This window comes from Phalacrocorax aristotelis, chromosome 5 (genome assembly GCF_949628215.1).
Source record: "Phalacrocorax aristotelis chromosome 5, bGulAri2.1, whole genome shotgun sequence".
In the NCBI taxonomy this organism is placed as follows: domain Eukaryota; kingdom Metazoa; phylum Chordata; class Aves; order Suliformes; family Phalacrocoracidae; genus Phalacrocorax; species Phalacrocorax aristotelis.
This window is the reverse complement of record NC_134280.1, coordinates 57,381,758-57,395,947: the sequence shown is the minus strand read 5'-3', so window position 1 is coordinate 57,395,947 and position 14,190 is coordinate 57,381,758. Positions and strand designations below refer to the sequence as shown.

The 14,190-nt window shown below is 39.8% G+C and overlaps 1 protein-coding gene across 8 annotated transcripts in view; it reads right to left on the bottom strand.

The window, feature by feature from the left end:
* Window positions 1-14,190, bottom strand: part of RRAS2 (RAS related 2) — a 52,535-nt gene that overhangs the window by 26,513 nt on the left and 11,832 nt on the right. For 2 of the 8 annotated variants that reach the window (XM_075094736.1, XM_075094737.1), the window contains exon 2: window positions 10,534-10,589. The exons of 5 other annotated variants lie outside the window; for them this stretch is intronic. The gene's annotated coding sequence lies outside the window, so the exon portion shown is untranslated. Of the gene's footprint in view, window positions 1-8,762; window positions 8,843-10,533; window positions 10,590-14,190 lie in introns of all 8 variants that reach the window. One more of the 8 variants, XM_075094735.1, reaches the window with a different exon arrangement.

Here is a 14,190-nt window from a genome sequence, read left to right as displayed (position 1 = left end):
AACCCAAACCACCAGATTCATGGTTGTGACAGCTTAGAATTTACTATTCCATATTTTGTGCCAGTGTCCCACAAGTCAACCCAAACATACAGTCCTGCAGTAGGTTCAGCCCGTGTTTTATTTCTCTTTGAGGTCTGTGCCCATGCCTGTACTACACTTACATCTACACCTCAGTGGCATCACTTTTAAACTTCACTTTTAAACGAGCAGATTTGTAGACTAACCCCTGAAGTTTACATACAACCTAACATTTTCTGTGCACCTCACCCCCAATCCATACTTCCTTATGCTTAGCTCCAGAGTATCAAACCAGGCAGTACCTATTTTACCCAAATTATTTTTACAGCATACACAGAGTGGCATCAACATCAGAATCGCATGACAAACAAGGGGGAGATGCTTTCCTGGTGTAGGACACACAGGTGGCCCTCCCTTTTGTTTCACCAAGCAAGGGGCTGCACACAGACACACCCCAGCAGCGTGGCAGTCACGAAGCCAAATCATTCACAAGAACATTTACAGAACCAAGTTTTTTGAGTGGCCTTATCCTCCCAGTTAAGGAACACTTCAAAAGCACAACGTGACCGATATTGCTGCAACTTACATATGGGGAAACATGTACAGACTCAAATTCCAGGAACCAGAAACCATTGAGTGGTTTTACAGTTGCTAATCCTGATATGCGAGCAAGATTTCATAGTGCAAAACTGGTTACAAATACTGTCTTGGTAAAATTAGCGTGGTAGCTGATCTACAGGGAAGAGATCCTAAAGCCCCAGTAAGCACAATTCAAATGCTCTTAAGAAATGCCAGAATATTCAGCCCCAGCAACTTTTAAATCTAAAGTCAAAAGAGTGTCAAATGGAAACATGCTTACATTCTCAAATTTTATTAAAAATGCTTTTACATTCAGTATTCAGTCTACTTATTTAGGCAAGCCTCAATTTCCATCTAAAAAAAGCATATTTACCAGCAAAACATTTGCTTATACTAAAACCAACCACAGTGTTTCTTCCCCTTTGTCTCTGCACCTGCAGGTATAGTAGCGCACTTAGTCAGCATCACCCCGAATCACAGGGCAGGGAAACATGTAGGAAACTCAGAGGGAGCTTACTTTTTACTTGGAATTATCATAGACACTGAGTGGAATAGAAGAAGATAGAGATAACCGACATTACTTAACATCTATGGCATTCACAATGTTAGATGAATATTTCACAGGACCTTTGAGCTAGAGGACCAAAACAGGTGTTAATCCTGTCTTTTATACTTCTAGAGAATTTATTATCTTAACAACAAGGACTGTTTTACCTCAGTGAAAATATAATTACCTCCAAACCAAGTGCTGTTATAACAAAGGAAAAAAAAAGCGCATCTCCTATAAGGCACCATCCTCATTCAATTAATAGAACCCAGTGACAGAATACAATAAAGACTAGCATTAGCAGACTTGTTCTCATGTTAAGATCTGCTTCACACTGTACAATGCCACAAACTACAGTTTTATGTGCAAATACCTACTTTCACATTATGAAAAGCCACATCTATTACAAACCACATCAAGAAACTGCAAGCAAACATTCAGCTGAGATGCTACACAAGCAATCACCACACGCAGTCAACAAATGTTTTCACCGTATGGCCATTTATGGTAGCAGTAAAGAAGGCAAACGAAATACTGGAGCAGTTTTACACCAAGCAGCATCACTTCCCATGGTGAAGCTGATTCTAACTAACAGATAAAAAAACATGATATGCATTAAACGCTACATCCATAGACAATCCCTCGTTGTTTGAGGAATTAACAGTTTGAGCCAGAAGCATTTGCTAGAGCCACACAGACCTTAGGATCACTGGAAGGCAAGGTCTAGTATTTTCTTCTCTAATATCCTGTTCAGCCATATGTTAGAGCAGGTTCCAGAACAGCTCTCTACCCAGAGTTTGTGAGTGAGGTTTCTCCAAGGGGAGGGAGAGCTTAAATATCAAACTGAGCGCAAACACTATAGACACTATAGTCTCATTCAGAGGCACACAAACTACTAAAAGGAAACAGTGCTTTATTTCTTTTAAGAGCTGGATGCTCAGGCAAAACTTCAGCTCTCCATTAAAGAGCTTTTCTCATGAAACTATGGGTGTTGCTTTAGCGAAATGCCCTGTCCCAGCTAGAAGAGGACAGAAGCACGCCCTATTTACCTACAACAGACATCAGCTCAATTCAGTTAGGCAAAATATTTTTCTTCTTGTCCTTTTACAACATTGTGGCTTTCTATGCTTATTTAAATCTGTTTGAGCCCAGTCTTCTGTCGGAATTTCTTATTAAGAGGAACACAGCTGAACCTTCAGAGGCACCCACCTATGTCCGTGCAAAACTTTAATGAAGTGAAATTTGATAAAGAGCTGTCCTTAGAGTCAATTATTCATTCCCTCTCCTGCTACTGCTGTTGTGAATAAAACACAATCTTGTATTTTAGCAGGCTTCCAAGTTTTGTGATTCTCCTATACCATACTCATGTTGCCCAGTCATCCCATCCTCAAGACTGGCAGGCTTTTGGAGTTTTAAGCCTGTTGGAAGTGTGAACTTCAAAATTAAGGGTTCACATTCAGATACTGCAGTTTAGTAACAGCATATAGTCAAGATTTGGTCTGGGGGTTTCCAGCAAGGTGATTTCCCTTCTGTCCCCTCTGTGCTCTCATTCTTACAAAGAATTTACATAAATTCTCAAATAAACTTGTTTTCTAAACTTACGAGCCGCTGTCAGCCTGCAGAGCAACCAGATCACATGATTTACTTCATTTGCATTAGAAGATACATGCCACCCTCTCTATTTACTATTCCTTTATAGACATCAGTTGAGGAGAAAAGCATCACTATCTGGAAAACACAGGTGCACATCATACGAATACAGGTTATGAAAAGCATTAGTAAACATTATCTAAACCATGTACAAATATGATCAAAGTGAGGAAGGACAAGGGCTGATGAAAAATAACTCAATCGTGCTAGTTGTATTTATCCACTTAAGACAAGTTAGCTCCACTACCTGCGGCGCGCTCTCTCCGATTTTATGATTACTAACTTGTAGGAAATCTTCACTGAAGTAAGCTACCTTCTTGAGGACAGATTCTGTCAACAGCCACTGCCACAAAAGCAACTTAGTGATTTGTTCATTACTAAGATATTTTGCCTTAAAAAAAAGTCACTTCTACCAATATTCTTAGAGCAGACAAAATGCTCAGAAAAGAGGATACTAGTATGAATCCAACAAACAGCACAGAAAGTATTAGATTTCTACACAGGCTAGTAGCTACTTACAAGGAAGACCCTTTTTGTTTATCATCTTAATGTGACAAAATGAACTTACACTATCAAATGTCATGATCAGCTACACTATGCTAGTACACTGTCTTTCAACTTGACAGGTCCCATAAGAATTTCCAGGAGGAAAGCTGTTACTCCCGAAGTGTAACTTGGCTCTTCTTAGCTGCTTTCAGACCCCTTCAAGACAATCCATGCATTCCCCACCTTGCTTCTGGAGGCCATAACCCAAGCAGAGGCCGATGCTACAGTGCAGAAGGCACAGCAACAGAAGAACTAGCTATCCTATGCGAAGTGCAAGAAGAAAGAAGGCAAACCAAGAGTTTCTGTAGCATGGACTAGAGCAATTATAAAATCCCCAAACAAAAACATTAGAAACAAATTCAAGTTCTCCTCTCTCCAAGCAAGCTCACATAGACAAAAAACTGAACTGCTAATAAATAAATTTCCTGAGCCCAATTCATAACATGTACAGAAGTATACTAAACTAGCTAAATTCATTGCATGCAGCAGCCCTCTAGCACTGTAACAGGTTAGCAGCACCTGAAAAAGCAGCTTTATCATACATCTAGTGGGGAAGACAGCTTAGAACACCTTGTCCTGAAGGAAAGAACATACTCTCTCACCTAAAAGCACTCATTTTCATTAAGAAAATCTACCCAGTAACTTCTAAATTCGAACTGTAAAGTGCAATATTCTTCCCTGATCTGACAAGCACACACAGTCAAGTATGACTTTAAATAAATCGACCATATTGTTATTTTTATTGTTTCTTGAGCAAAGAACTTACACTTTGTTTAAAGGTATAAAGAGGCAGCAGTACAGTGAATGCCATCTTAAAAATGTGTGAGCAGTGTGCAAAGACCTTCAATTTGTTTACTTTCAGAAGAAGGTTTTAGAATGCACAGGGTTTGATCAGAGGGGTTTTTTTGGTTGTTTTTTTTTTTAAAAAAAAAAAAACAACCCTACTGCTATTTCCGCTCCCCTATTCTACTGAGTAGTGATCTTGTGGTAAAGGCATTCAGTGAAGAGAAAACAGAGCGTGGAATGCACAGGCAGCCAGCCTTCTGCACCCTAAACCACAGGAAAGCACATTAGTTTCTCTCATTTTTATAGATTAGAAACAGGTTCTTCAACTTCATCATACTTAGAATAATGGGCTATTCGGTGTTGTTTAGATTTCCACTAATCACAGGTGAAGTCTCTGGGCAGGCAGTACATCAGTAAGACAAGCAGAAACCCTTCAGAAGACCTATATTCTTGCTGGTTAACTCGTACGTAGCCAAGTGTGAACATAACCTCTGAACGCAGCATTACCACCATGCAGCTGTCAGCTTTTAACAAGCAGCAAAGCTAGTGTTATTTACAAGGGCAGGGTGGGTGCTACCAATTAAAGGCAAGTAGTTTCTCTTCTGAGCTTTCTTCCAGCATTAGAAAGTATTCTAATGTAAATCGTAAGTCTTCTAGACTCATTTCCTGTGCATGTGTCAAAATCAACCTTTCATAATAACCAAAACTTAAAGCTGATTAGATAGGCCCTATGCATTAGGAATGTGCTGAATAGAATCAAGACCGCACTGATGTGATGTGTTGGGTTTGTTTGTTTTGTTTCAGATTTGTTTTAAGAAAGAAAGCAGAGTTACAACAAAGTCTTCTACAAATATATTTTGGCCCTGACAGCCAACATGCTTCAGGTTTAGGAAACAGTTGTCAGATCCTGAGGATAAAACGTAAGCACCAATCTAGGGGTATCTTCCTATGAATCGCTATGGTAGCCCACTGCCAGGGGAGCAAGCTGCCACCGGTTTGCGACAGAAGCTTACAAAAAGTCAGTGCTCCAGCTCGGAGGTGTTCACTCAGCAGTAACAGAACTAGCATACACACAGGGTTTTGCCCAGGAGAATCAAGTACCAAGAGTTTGCTAACCACATCTCACCTACTTTATGGACTTAGGAGAGGCCAGAGGTATCATAATCCATTCAAGGAAGAAGTTACAGAAAGATGATACCTAGTTGAATAGTCTTAAGCAATCACATTAGCATCTCATAACAACACTGGGGAAAAGCTGAGATAATTTTAAATTTCTCAGGCCACTTGACTGGCATGGAAGTACTCATGTACAAAACAGCTAGCTAAATTACACACAATGCAGTAATTTTTAAGTTTTAACATAAACTGTTCAGCTTTACAGAACTCAGTCTCAATTATCTAGTCTGAAGCAAGTGGCTACAGCTTAAATTATTCATCTTCTGCAGTCACCCTGAACAAATTCTTCCAGATCACCACCTTCCCTCTCACAGGGAGGCAACCAGCACCTTTTCCAGAAGACCATTTCGAGAGATGCAGAGCTTCTATTTTCTTCACAATATTTGTAAATTGAAAAATGCAGAAAACACTATTTCAAGGTGCCTTTTTAGCTCTTAAGCTAGAAAAATCCCAAACTCTTAAACCTTGAGTAAAATCCCTAACTCAGTGGGATTTTAAGACCCCAAGTCACAATTCCTCTGAACAGACATCCAGTCAGCACAGATCATATTATTTTCTAATTCTGCTCAAAGCGAACAATTCTATTATCGGTTTCCTTTTTTGGGAGAAGAGTTCTAGTGTGTCAGTTGAAATATTCAAGTCCTCCCACAAAACAAGTCAAAGCAGCTATGGAGGAGGGGAAGCCACTATTAAAAAATGTGTGGAATGTAACCTACTTGGAAGAAGGCAGAAAATAATGGGACATGGAAGTCTACTACTTCAGATCTGAGGCTCTTTTCCCATACAGTCCCACCAACATAGACACTGGGCAATTTCAAGTTTACAAATAGCACATTTCATCAACCTTTGTAGGATGTACACAACTAAAAATCAGTTTCATGGACAGAAAAAAATTATCAAATCCTTCAGACACCTGATACACACTACATCCATTTTAATGGGTACAAAAACTTCCAGATGGCAAAAGGAAAAATTGTCTTTAATGACCTCAAAAGCTGAACTTTGTTTTTTAAGTTAAAAAAAGTTGAGATGTATGCATCAATAGATTCGATTGTACCTTTCCAGCAAAACAGAAACAAAGCAGAAACTCCAAAGGAGACAAAACACTTTCTGTAGTTAATAGATTTAGGCCACAGATGCAGAAATTCAGAAATTTTTCAGACTTTAAACATCCTTGTTAAAAGTGAAACACTCGATTTAAAAATGTCTTCTCACACAAAGTACTACTCTCGGAAGTAATACCCAAGGGGATCAAAGAGCTAACCCACTGACAGGCAATAAACTAACTTTGAGCCTTAGCGGTCTGAGATGCACAGGCGCCTACTGTAGCTAGACTAGTCAGAAGACCACAATAGTTTGAAGCCTCAGAGCTGCCTTGACATTTCTAGCTGAACCTGAAGGAAATCAAACCTCTTGCTCCATTAGCTCATCTGACACAGCCTGAAGTCAGAGACTTCAGCTGAACACCCTCTGATCAGATAACTTACTCATCAGTATTATACACAGGAGGCATTTTGCAAGTCTTGTGTTTACTCTACATGATAAGAGCAACCACTGTTAAGTCTCATTCTCCATCTTGAGCAGAGCTGGAACAGGTTAACTTCCCCCCTGTTGCACAAGGCTTCATGCAGTTGTGCACACATCGTCTTCAGTGGTTAACCCACCACAGAAGTTGCTGCTTGTCCCATCCCTCCCCCACACGCTCTGCCTGCGCCCGGATCTCAGCATAACTGCATTGGTCCACATTAGCTACAGAGAATTTTACCTGGGTTTTTGCAATCCTTTTTATAGCATCACCCCCAGTGCCTGAAGTGATGCAACAGAGCAAGTTACAAACTGCATAACTGCTAAAAGCAGAAGCATCTTAAATTTTCTTTACTGCTTAAGACCTGTTTTCATGTAACATTTAAGGCTAAAATCATGTTCAAGAAGTTACAGTAAGCAGCCCAATTCCCCTTCCAATTATTTCTTTCAGAGAGTGCCTGCAGATGATTAATCCTCCAATGAACCAGGTATGAAATAGAGCTTAAATGTTTAGTTATTGCAGCAATCAAACAAGAAGAGAACCTGAAGGTTTTGTACTTTAGCAGTTGGCAGTATCACTTGTATAACATAAAACATCGCACCGAAAGCTAGAGAAATAGTTCAGCCATACACAAGCCTGTACAGTGGTTTTGTATACCTTTTCCCCTAGTTTATGGGAAGAGACTTTGGGACTTAAAGCTAGAAGCACAATCATCTGAACCAAAGCTAAGCAGTCAACAGCACTGTTGACTGGTGACAACCTGTAAGAGGCAGCATTAAAAGGAACAAGGCAGGACATTCAAAGTGGTCCATCCATTGGATGCCACAGGCAGAACACTTCATTTCTAGAAAAAAAAAAAAGAAAAAAATCACCACACAAAGATCCTACCCCTACAGAGACAGAAATAAGATATTTCCAGAGTTTAAAACTTCTCGCTTTAAAACTCTCAGACTGTAGGGCAAGACACATTTGGCTTAACCGATAAAGTTGCTTTACCCTGCTTGTGTGCTAAGAAGGATTTCGGCTTCACAGGTTTACTTTCTAACTCTTTCAAATTTGAGGGTCTGGAAGTTGTTTAGCATGGCATACAACCTACCAACAAAGTCTCCCAAATTCACTCTAGCACTGCAGGAGTGCTGCTGAGCACAGGAGGATATCATCTCCACCAGTGGTATTTTAAGACCTCAAGCAAGATCTCAGGTTGAGAACTCCCAGTAAGGTGAGAACCTGGTTCACAGGGAGGAGGGACTTCAGTTAAAGGAAAGTCAAAGTAGGGGAAATCAAAAAGATACAGCACATATTTGTGTCTCAGAAATCTCAATCGCGACATGAGGTCAAGATTCAGATAGCTTTGTCTGGAGTCCGGGGGAGGCAGGAGAGATGCAAGGATACTATTTTTCTGCAGGACTTTGAAGACAAACCACTAGAAAAAAAATCCTAAAAAGCAACTGAAATTGCAAGACAAAATTAAAATACAATTGCGTTCTTCGTATTGCTGGGTCATGCAAAGCCAGAACCCTTTTAAATACAACACCATTACTTTTTTTGGGGGGGGTGTGTGTGTGTGTGTGTGTGCGCGCGTTAGACTGCTTGGTGTGATCTAGTAGAGGAAAACATTGCATGCATTTATAACAAGATCTCTTTTCTTAAGTAGTAGAGCTGGTAGCACACACACAAGTATATTATCAACAACTACTTTTTACACATGATTATAAGAGAGCTTCACAAAGGAGAGACAAACAGATATACTATTAGGAAAAACATTTACAAGCCCCCTACCTCAAGCGGTGCATGCTACTGTAATCCCATTTACCTTACTTACATAGAATTAAGGCTAGTACAGAAGAAGTTCAGCAGATCACTTTTCTATCCAAAGATGCCAGATTTTTCACACAGATATACTACTGGCATCCTACCATTTAATGGTCTACTTACCACAGAAGAAGCAAAATATTCAGAGTTGCTTGCAGGTTTATAGATTTATATCTGCTTAAATGAGGAATGCTGAAGATGCCCTGTGGTATGAGTTAAGCAAGTCATTTTTGTCAGAAAAACTCAAAATGGTAATTGCAGTGCTTTTACAATTTCACTTTTTCCTAACAAATATAACTAGTGACTCAACAAACTGTATCACTACAGTTACAAAATACTCAGAACAGGACTGGAAAAAACAATCTTCCTGTAAGTTTTGGGGAAGCTCAGTTTATTTTCTGGCTTAAAAGGCTTGAGGAAAGTGGCATAGATGGTAGTTATGAATGTGTACCTAAGGTTAATCTGCCGAGAAATAACACTTCTCATATGTCTTCTGCATAAAGATCTTTGCAGAATACTTTGGTTATTAGCGTTACACTAATTTTTTTTTTTGCCTGAACTGTAGCATTTTTATCTGTCAGTGCCAACATCTAGTTAATTATTATGCACGCTGGTCCTAGCAGCTAGTACTTTATGCTATCTTTAATAGCACCCTTTTGCATACATTCCTACCATCTGAGCTCACTCCTCTCTAGATTCTCCAGAAACTACAATTTACTTTCTGGACACAACTGAGAAGCTGATGCAGGTCTGGTTAAACAAGCACGACTGCCAGATGAAGTTGTTTGCAGAGCCACACAGTGAACCAGACAGGGTAACTGATCCCGGGTAAAAACGTTCCCTGGTTATTTTTAACTCTGAGTACTTGCAGAGTTTCAGTGAACTGGATGGAGTAAATAGGCATAGTGGTAAATTGCTGTGGTGGCACGGAGACCTGTTGAGCATTTGTCCCTACTGGTAGTACTAACTTATCCAATTAAACCCTCAGTTACAGCAAAGCCCTGTTCTTCATGCTTGAAAAGTTAAAACATTTCTTTAGCCTTGTGCTGTCCCTTCTAAAAAGCAAATAAACAATTACCTTGCCCTCACTTTCAAGGCCTTCCAGTTTCTCCAGCTGCACCAGCACACTGCTCCAACCTGCCACAGCTTCAGCATAGCCCTCATGGCCACACACAGAGCCCTTGCCTTCCATCAAGGTTTTGGGAAGCTCCACGCTGGAACTGTACCTCCTCCTTTTTGGACCTTTGTGAGCTTTTGTGTGAGCACATTTGGGTTGTTTTTTTTTTTTTTTTTACAAAAATCACCACAGAAAATGATCCAAAAGGATCTCCATCTCCAACAGGTACAGCTTACAGCACTTCCCACCTAACTACTGAAGCGCACCACAGTTGTCCTCAGTAACCCGCACCCAGCTCAGCTTGGAGGCTCGGTGTATACCTGAGGACAGCTAAAGTGCAAGTTCTCCAGCCTTTCCCTTTCCAATGGCTGATAAGAAACCCTGACCTCGCTTTAATGACGGGCACCATTGCGCACAATGCTTGATTAGTCGCAAGATCAGATACTTCAAACATGAATATGTGACCTTTAACTTAACCACGAACAGCCAGTGCGCTGCATTCCAGCCAGCCCTCTTAGAAGCAACTAGTAAAAGCAAGCAACCTATGTTAGAAAGTGGCTGTAATCTCATGGAAGTTCCATCTAGAAGCAGTGATGCATATCAGGCAGTTTATACACTGGGATGTGACTAGCTTAAGTATGTGCATGGTATGTCCTCATCAGAGAATAAGTAAGAAAAGGCAAAGCAAACAGATTAAGAAAACATCCTTTTTGTCTGCTATCTACTTCAAGTAATTAAGTTATAAAGAGAGGAAAGAAATATTTTCTTTTGTATTACCTGTTCCCATGGAGTGCCTTACAGGCTATCCTGGACCCAAGCTGCAATCACTCAAGCTGTGAGACAGAACATAAAAAATGGCAAAGAACAGAAGGTAAAAAGGAGCCAAGAGGAAAATTTGTTTACAGTCACAGGGCATAACTCTCTTAGTAAAGAAAGATACAGTTCAAGACAAATAAGGTAGGGCTTCACTCACTGCTCAGATAGAAATAATTCACCCAAGATCCAATTCACCTCTGTCAATTTGCACTAACAGGGTACTGCTACTATCTGTCAGCATTTCAAGACCCAACTCCAGCAACTTTGCAAGGAAAACCATTTGCCAGGCAACCATTGCCTAACTGTATTATTTACAACTACACTTTTCAATGTGGAGCACGTTCGGTTTACCCCTTTCAGTAAAAATTTGTCTCGGTTGACCAAAGTTACATCCAGAAATCTTTGGGCATGTTTTATGCAAAACAACTGGAAAAAGTAAAAAAAAAAAAAGAGGGCAATTATAGGGGTGATTTAATTTTTAATTCAATTTTTAATACTTCTTGAAATAGAACACATTCGTAATAATTTACCTGGATGTTACATTTTCCTTTAACAGTGCTTATAGCCATAACTGAAGACAAGACTACCAAATCAGTGCAGTTAAGACACCTGAATAGTCAGAACCAACAGTTAAATTATCCACTTGTGTCCTACCAGTCTAGACCTGAAGAGTGACTCATTTAGGAAGGTCTGCAAAAAACCTACCTTCCTACCAGCTAGCAGGAAGACTGTTACATTTCACTTCATGAAGCTGGGTATATCAAGAAGCTCGGTCACATTTCAGTGCTGGTAGTGCTTTCAGTAAATGCCGACAGGTTGTGTAAGGTATACAAACACGAGCCATTCTGGTCCTTCAAAGTTCTCTCAACATAAGGGCTCTACTTATAAAAGTTACCCTCTACCACCTCTACTGCATACTGGAATTCATAGTTTCAGCCAAAACCAGAAGCAGGAGCCTCTCCCTCTAGCACAGGAAGGAGGAACAGGGCTATGGGCCAGCGGCTGCCTATTCATCCCTAACAGTGCAAAGGGCACGGCAGCCAGTAATCTGGGAAGCTGTGCCAGTACTCCTTGTGCAAGTGGCAGTAGGAGACAACCTGATAAACCAAAAGGTATGTCAATATTTACTTGCTATATAAGCAACTGCTGCTAGGGGTTAACACATGGAAAGGTGCTTTCTGACTGCAGTATGGTTTAAGTTATCCCAAAGGAATTTCACTTTGGGAAAGGATTTTAAATTCCTCAATACCAGAATGATCAGTATCTCAAAGTTTAAGCACTACTCCAAATTTATGCCAGCTTTTGAACCCAGCTCAGTTCTACCCTATATGTACATTCATAAATGGCATTGCTGCTGGCAATTTATGATGCATTATACCATTGCCAGCTATACCAGAACACTAACATGCAAACCAATGCTCCCTTCTTGCCTGCAAGTCAAGCCTGAAGTCACTTACTACATTTCCCAGGCTGTAGGGCTACAACTAACCAGAGTGAGACATACCTGTTGTTTGGTAGCAGTACTTTTGAAAGCAAGGAGCCAAGCAGTTCAAGTTTCAAAAGAAATGCAACAAGCAGCCCTTATTATTCCAGGTGACTGCATCACAAGTGCTTTGTTTCGATTAGGATTTTTATTTCCTACCTTTAACCTCAATAGATGTCAACAATCAGTTGCTTGCTCTCCAGAACTGTATTCTATCACCTTGTGTTACACTGTACTACTACTTACCATAAGAAGGCCCCACACTTTATCAAAATGTAAGCATACCAGTCCTAGCATAGCCCTGCATGAATCTGCAGCCTGGAATTCATGGCATTTTATTCCTTTGATATTCTTATGCACTTACTTGAGGACCTTTTTTTTTTTTTTTGATGGTCAGCAACAGTTAATCAGAATACCCAGAAACTGCAGGGGGATTTGCAGATCCCCCAAGTCTAGCATACAGAAGTAGTATACCGAGACACCGGGGTCTGTCAAACATTTAGCATGCTGGCTCAAACACCAGCTGCATTTTCAGTTGTTGCTTTTCAATCTGCTTACTACTCTATTTTAGAGCTTTACCATAAAATTCAGAACAAGCTATTTTCTTGCCCAACAGCTATATCAGAGATAAAAGATATGCTGAGATAACGCACCTGTAGCTTTATTGCTAGTTAATGAGAACTAATAGTTTTATCAAAGTAGCAGCTTGGAAAAGGAAAGGGAAAAAAAAGTCTGAACAGCTGCTCACCACCCATCTGCAAGTCATATATGCTTGCTTTTAGACAAGTGTCTGATATTAACATTAAAGACACAACAAATCTACATCAGACTTGTTTTACTCACTAGTTAGTACAACAGTAAGCTCAGCTCCAATCAGAACTTGTTACCGGGAGTTTAAGAGCAGTCTGAAAAACATTTTTACAAGCTTAATTCTTACTGTCAAATTTGTAATACAGCATGAACTAATTAAACAAAAAAACCCAAACACAGAACCCCTACATACATTTTGTATCACATTAAGCGTTTTAGCAGTCTCAAACACATTCATGTGTAACCGTAGTTAACATTAAGCTGATTGACAAACTTAAGCTCAACTCACCCACACTGAATTACATCCAGTCAACACCATCTCATGGTTCTAGTGACATTTATTAACTAATACATTCTTGTAAGTCACCAAAGTCTGCGTACACAAAATTATACATCATTGACAGAAAACAAAAGCTACAGTTTTATTAAGAGGAAAACAGTATGACAAATAATTAACAACTCTGATCAAAAGCATCCACTGTCTTGCAGAGCAGATTTGAAAGAATAAAATATTAGTGGTTTTCTTGCTGTATACTGCTAAAGCTAAGTATACATTGTTCAGTTTAACAGAAAAAAAAAAAGCATAAAAAAATGGCAACTGCAGGATAAAAAAAAAATGTAGAGGGTGATTAGGTATTTGCTAGGCTGTATTCCCTTTGAGCAAGGAAACCTGAATATTACAAAGGGCTGGGTTAGAAGGGAATGTGGGGTATTTTGTGACAGACCTCTGCATGACAGCTGGAGAAAAGCTATTGTGGCAACAGCTGTGTGCTCTGCACAGCTCACACTCCCAAATATATCAGCCTGCTAAGAGGCCAGTTAACTGGCTGCAATGCTTTTTAAAAGTTTTCTGCCTCTTGGGATGTGAGCATCATGTTTAAGTAAGAGAAGGAATACTTTGTTCTACCACATACAGTTTTACAGGATACTGCGGTATAATGTTGAACTATCATCCACTGCTGCTTTTCCTAAAGTTTATGGTTGCAATAGATCCCATCAACTCTCCTCTAGAATTAAAACGTCTTCACTTCCTGTCTTAACAGTGCACAGACTCAACAGCAGTAAGTTCATATATCATATCCTGATTTAAAGGAAATGATTTGATATTTCCAGGATGAAATCCTGACCCACCAACAGCAATATTGAGCAGTGTTTATCTCCCCAGAGGAAGAATTTTGAGGAACACCAGTCATCTAACCACTGAAAGCTTTGATCTGCTAATTTGTACTCTAAAGTTTCTCCAAGTTGTTAGATGAGCTTCTGAAAAGTGAACTCAAGATCACAGGCAATTATACACAAGTGACCAGTTACATCTCATGCACCAT